A 7,492-nucleotide genomic window follows, 5' to 3' on the forward strand; every position below is an offset into this window, starting at 1 on the left:
AAAACTGCATTTACTTATCTAACTCTTAGTTTATCTATCACACTGCTATCTCTACTTAGTTATTTGACTACTTAAATTAAATATTTTAATCCCCATTTATCTAACTCTTCTTGACACATAGTCACTTAATGCAAATAGATCTAATCTTGCCTATCTTTAAAATTTAAAAAGAGTCAAATCCTTCTTATTTTTGAGCCAAACCTAAGACTAATCTATTTGGGTTTTCATTTTAATTCTAATACTTGGACTTAGTTTAATGCCACATGTTCACGTCTTAATACATCAAATAACATGTGCATTTAATACTTAATAAAATTATACACTAATTTAATCATATGCTAAAATAATTATAATTACCCAAACTATAATTATTTCTAAGTTATAAAATTATAACTTAAATGATTTAAGCTTAAAGCAATCTTTATTCTATAGCTCAAGTCATAACTAAATCTAACTAAGATCATATTTAATGAGCTTATAAGAAAATAATAACCTTGGTTATTACAATATTGTTTAATACGTGGAATGATGTGTATGATAAGAAGCATGTAGTTCTATTTCAAAACCAATTGGTGATGAGTGGAGTAACCCATGCTTTTATAAATGATATAATAATCCCACACACATTATATGTATGATTCTCTAATAGACCCAAACATCATAAAACATAGTCATTTTATGGAAATTATATGATACATAAAACTCAAATTTTTCTCCAAATTTAATTATTTTTCATTTACATAGGTGTTTTATGTTATTTTCCTCATACATGCTCACATACTATATTTGAATACCATGTCTATATATCGATAATTTTATAAATTTTCTCTACATATTATAATTATTATAACCCAATTTTAAAGAAGATGTTGATTGTGTAAAAAATAATGCTGACATAAATGACAGATTTATTCATTGGTGTGATTAGATGAAGCAAGAAGCACTCACTACAAAAAAGGGGACTTTTGCCGGCGCAAATTTGCGCCGGCAAAAGTATGGTTTTGCGTCGGCAAAGAATCGCGTCGTATCTCCGTCGCTAATTTCACTTTTTTCGACGCAAATGTAATGCGCCGGCAATGGTCTTTTTTGGCGACGAAAAAATACGCCAGTAAAAATAAGGTTGCGCTGGTAAAAATTTTTGTCACGATGTTGTGGAAAACACTTTTAGCGGCGCTATAATGCGCCGGCAAAAGTTGACTTTTTTAGTGGCGCATTTTTGCGCCGGGAAAGGTGTATATGTGAAGTTAAGATTGAAACTTTTTGCCGACGTAATTTTGCGCCGGTAAAAGTATTTTTAAAATAATAATTTTGATTAAATTACTAATATTATTTTCAATATATTAATATTAATTAATAATTTTCAATTTTAATATATTAATAATTATTTAATTTTTTAGTAATATTATTTAATTAGAAATAAAATTAAAATTAAAATTTTATAAATAAATAAATAAATAATTACAACTATTAATATTTATTGTCTCCACCAAACATGAAAATATAAAAGTAATTTAGTAAAATAAATGTCTCATAAATTAAACTTTAAATAAATAGAAAAAAAGTTCTACAAATGAGTACTGCCCGCCTCATCATTCCCGCCCCCGTCAGCATCATCGTCCTCGTTCGAATCCTGGTCTGGTAAGTCAACAGTAAAACCAGGAGCCAATTCACCAACCTGCTTCAACAAAGCACTGAGCATGAGATCTTGACGCCGTTGACGACTCTCAAGTTTAGTATTATGCTTTTTTAGGTTCTAATTTTCTAGCATAATGTCCTCAGTTCGCTTGAAAAGGCTGTCCATTTCAGGTGGCAATTACCCGGACATTTGAGAAGTTGACGAAGATGCTGGCCTCTTTGCGCTAATTGCCTTCTACCTAGGCAACCCCCCGAACCCTTTCTTATAACGCGAGCGGGGTCCAAGGACATCCGTGACAATATCCATATCAGGCGGGAAATGACCGTCGACATTATCGCCGACACAAGAAGCAGCAGATGATACATGGGCCGTACTCTGCGATGCTCGACGCTCGGTCATCTCATTCTGCACAATAAAAAACACGTATTTCGAATTCCAATATAACATTATTTGAAAACCTAACTTATAAATTTTTAATATAACAACATATAAAATATAACTTTATTATCTATCTGCCAACATCCTATCATTAATGACTGCAGACCAGTGATTGAAAAAGAATGTAATTAATTTTGTTCCCATATCAGGGAGCAAGTGGGCTAAAGTAAATTTGGTCATGAAAATCCATATCTGAATCAAAATCATGAAGATGTTGTTGATATATACGGTAAGTGCAGTTAATTCCATTAATGGGGAATTTACGTCTCCAAACATATACATCAACTATATTTGCATGTTTTTGATTCAGATATGGATTTTCATGACCAAATTTACTTTAGTCCACAAGCTCCCTGATACAGGGACAACATTAATTACTTTCTTTTTTTTATCTTAGTCCACAATCATTAATCATAAAAATATTGGCACATAGATTATAAAGATTTCATTGTTAAAAAATTAATTAATAATTAATAAATAATTACTAATTGACAACAACCAATTAATAATTAATATTTACTAAACTTTTTTAAAGTTAAATGATCATAAATTAGTTAAGGTTATGCAACTTACATGTTTTGTCGCTGCTGCATCACTAATCCACTTATCCTTATTCTTGTGGAGGTGCTCGAATGTGTCGATCATGCTCGGGAGCTGGCCAGTAGATGGGTCCATCTAAAAAAGCAAATTATTTAAACATTGTGACATTTATAATATTTTCATAAATGTAAGGATATAGGTTATTATAATTTATGTGATCATAAACATGGGCAACGATAGATTTGGAACCGTGTCCTCCTGGTATGGTCATTTTAGCTCGAGCTTCTTTATTTTTCTTCGATATACGCTTAAAAAAGAAAACATTACTCATTAATCTAAATTGTAATTTTATAATTAAAAATTAATGTAAAATCTACGGCATACCTGGTGAGAATCAGAAGCCCAAAAATCACACAGAATTGCCCAATCAGAAGAAGTAATCGACACAAAAGGTTTTGACTTCGCTCTCTCATTGTCCACCTCTCCTCCAACATCTACCCAGTGTTTCTTCATCGTGTGGCGCCAATCAGTCAGATGTTTTTGCATTTGTCTTACCATGGCATCGTTGATTACTGGATTGTCTTCTGGATAAATGAATTTTTCGTAAAATCACAATTAAAATTGGAATTTGTTAAAATATTATGAAGATAGACAAAATATTTAATAATGAGTTATTAAAGGTTTAAAAAATGCTTACAGATAGTCTCTTTCGAATAACTTCGATATCAGCTGGTTTTACTTGTTCCCAAGCTAGTGTAGTTGGGGGTACGGTGCTACGCAAATAACGAGCCATGGAATTGTTGAACCATTTGCCGTACTTTTGAATAGCTTTTCCAGTTTCTTCATCAAACTCTACTTTCAAATGACTAACTTTTTTGATGGCCAGCTCCTTCTCGATATTGGCACCGTAATAAGCTCCCCTGCCTCTCTTGGAGCCACCACCTGTGTCATTACTTGTTTCGGCCATTCTACATTAAAATATTCATTAATTAACTAATTCAAATTATGTATGTCTGTTGTTTTTTGTTATAAAATTAACATTTATTCATTATGGTATTTCCAAACCTACCTATTCCGACCTAGTGTATCCCTTGGAGATAGTAAGGAGTCATGTACTTCTCCTCATTTTTTTAAGATGTTTCTCAAACATCTTGAAAAAATGAGGAGCAGTACATGAATACATTGGCTATCCCCAAGGCATCCACTAGGTGCATCACTATTATTTTTTGTTATAAAATTAATATTTTATTACTTATTGTCTTTCCCAACTTACCCTATTCCGACCTAGTGGATCCCTTGGAGATAGTAAGCAGTCATGTAGTTATTCTCATTTCTTCAAGATGTTTCTCAAACATCTTGAAGAAATGAGAACCACTACATGAATACATTAATTATCCCCAAGGCATCCACTAGGTGCATCACTATTGTTTTTTGTTATTAAATTAACATTTTATTATTTATTGTCTTTCCCAACCTACCCTATTCCGACCTAGTGGATCCCTTGGAGATAGTAAGCATACATGTGCTAATACTCATTTTTTCAAGATATTTCATCAAATATCTTGAAAAAATGAGTACCAGGACATGAGTACATTGACTATTCCCAAGGCATCCACTAGGTGCATCACTACTGCTTTTTGTTATTGAATTAACATTTTATTACTCATTGTCTTTTCCAACCTACCCTATTCCGACCTAGTAGATCCCTTGGAGATAGTAAGCAGACATGTGCGACTACCCATTTTTTCAATATATTTCATCAAATAAATTGAAAAAATGAGTACCAGTACATGAATACATTGACTATCCCCAAAGCATCCAATAGGTGCGTGTGTACCTATATCTGATACTATCATTAATTAATGATAATAAATAAAGTTTTCATTGAATTAAATAAAAAGTTACATACACTTGTTTAAATTACATATCACTGTCCTCATCATCACTAACTATAACATCATTATGAACATCACTGTCACTATCACTATCAACTAGAACATTATCGTCATCCTCATCGTCTTCATACTCGGCCAACGTATCGTCTTCAAATTCAACTTCATCATCGACAACAAATTCATCTGAACCTTCGCCAACCAAATCATCGACGTTGTGCACTTCAGTGGCATTGACATCAACCCGATCATACTGAAGATTATCAAAAATTGGAAGTTCTACCCACAACTGAAATGAAGAAGAATTAACTTCTTGCAATATTGGTATATCATTTGTGGTCTCAGTATCATCAACATCAGAATTTGAGAAATCCCATACATTCCTTGGAATGTATTCATTAACGAGCCTCCAATCATCCCAATTTTTCACATCTCGAAGATAATACACCAACTTCGCTTGAGATGCGAGAACGAAAGGATCATCTTTATAACATTCTTCTTTCACATATACGCTCGTAAAATTGGATTCCACTTTAATTCTACTTGTATTGAACCATCTACACTTGAATAGGACAACACCGTAACCCATCAAGTAGGACAATTCAATTACTTCTTCCAAAACTCCATAGTAGTTCACTCCTTCCTCACTTGGCACCATTACACCGCAATTTTGTGTTTTAAGCTTCATATCACGACCACGAGTCACAAATTTCACACCATTCACTATCATCCCTGGATATGAATACACGGTGCCGCTTGATTTGTTTGCGAGAGCATACAATTCATTATTCACTTCAGTAGGTGTTGACTCATGCAAACCGTTCACCTATCAACATTAACATTGAAAGTTAGTTTTGGATTGATTAAGTGGGGTTTCAGAAAAGAATTGACTAATATACATACTCTTTCTTTGAACCACTGAGGAAAATCAGTTTCTTGTTGAACTTCAAGATTCGAGCCCCCCCCCCCGTCTTCTTAATTCATCCATATGCTCACTACAAATGAACAACAAAATTATGATTTTGGCATTTACTCAGTATGTAAACAAAACATCATTATTGAAAAAATACTAGAAAACACACCTAATGTACTCCTTAATTTCGGCACAATTGTTCAAGATATACCACTCAGCCTTTTGCTTTAACTGCGGATTGAGGAGCATACTTGATTTCTTACCAAATGGACGACCAACAGCCTTATAAATAGAATATTCCCAATTTGGTTGGGATTCAACGCGATCGTCATTCCTCTCAGGTCGATTGAATCGAGTCTCAACCCCCCGCAGGTACATTGAGTAAAAGGTTAAAGCCTCGTTCACCACGTAAGCTTCTGTGATTGAACCTTCCGGACGTGCAGGATTTCTTACATACTGTTTATAAACTGCCATCGAACGTTCAATGGGATACATCCACCTAAAGTGCACAGGACCGCCAAGAATTGCCTCTTTCGGAAGATGCAAAACCAAATGCACCATAATGTCGAACAATGCTGGAGGAAATATCATTTCCAACTTGCATAAAATGGTGATAATGTCTGTCTCCATCTTCTCAAGGTCTTTCACATTCAAAGTCCGTGCACAAAGTTTTTTGAAAAAACCGTACAACTCAATGATTGGCTTCCGAACTTCAGGAACCAAAAACGACCTAATTGCGGCGGGCAACAACTGCTGAAACAACACGTGGCAATCGTGTGATTTCAGCCCAGTTATCTTGCCATCATTGACATTGACATTCTTCGAAAGGTTTGCAGCAAAACCGTTGGGAATTCAACTGACTTCACAAATTCACAGAAAACTCGACGCTCCGGGACACTGAGGGTGTAACTGGCGTGCGGTTTCTTCCACTTGTTTCCCTCTTTGCGGAGGTGGAGTTTTTCCCTAATTTTCATGTCTGCTAGATCAAGTCTTGCCTTGTCAGTGTCTTTAGATTTTCCCTCTAAGTTCAACAAAGTTCCCAAGACACTATCGCAAACATTCTTCTCAATGTGCATTACGTCCAAATTATGCCTCAACAATAACTCCTTCCAATAATCAAGCTTGAAAAATATGCTCTTCTTCGACCAATTAAGTTCAATCGGAGCCCTTTTGCGTTTCACACCACCAAATTCTTTGTGTTTCCCAGGATGTCTAATCAGCAAATTCTCTAATTGCTTCAACACATCATCACCGGAGTAATCTTTCGGTGGTGGCCTGAGTTCCTTGTTACCGTCGAATAGTGCTCGTTTGCTCCTCCATTCATGATCCATATCAAGAAACCTCCTATGGCCAATGTATGCAATTTTACTTCTAATCCCTACAGAGGGAGTTTCTTCATTGCATGTGGGACACGCCTTGTACCCTTTTGTGCTCCACCCAGACATCATAGCATAAGCTGGGTAGTCGTTAATGGTCCACAAGATTGCTGCACGCATATTGAACAAGGTACTATTGTATGCATCTCGTGTCTCGACACCATTCACCCATAACTCCTTCAACTCGTCAACCAAAGGTCTCATATAGACATCGATATCTTTTCCAGGTGAAGAAGGACCTGGAATTAGAATAGACAACATTAATGAATGTGGTTTCATGCACTTCCACGGCGGCAAGTTGTATGGGACACGTATCACAGGCCACATGCTGTAAGAGTTGCTCATGTTCCCAAAAGGATTAAAACCATCTGTAGCCAACCCAAGCCTAACATTTCGAGGTTCGGCTGCGAAAGATGGGTACAACTCATCAAGGTGCTTCCACGCCTTACTGTCAGCGGGGTGCCTCATCACACCATCTTCCCTTGGCCTTTTAGAATAGTGCCATCTCATATCCTCTGCAGTATATCTGGAACTGTACAGCCTTTTCAATCTCGGTGTCAACGGAAAGTACCGCATGACCTTATGGGCCACTTTCTTCCCGTTCCCACGATTATCTTGCCAGCGACACTCACCACAAACCGGACAGAATTCCAAATTCGCATTCTCCTTCCAAAATAGTGCACAGTCATGCTTGCAA

Source organism: Humulus lupulus, chromosome X, assembly GCF_963169125.1.
Source record: "Humulus lupulus chromosome X, drHumLupu1.1, whole genome shotgun sequence".
In the NCBI taxonomy this organism is placed as follows: Eukaryota; Viridiplantae; Streptophyta; class Magnoliopsida; order Rosales; family Cannabaceae; genus Humulus; species Humulus lupulus.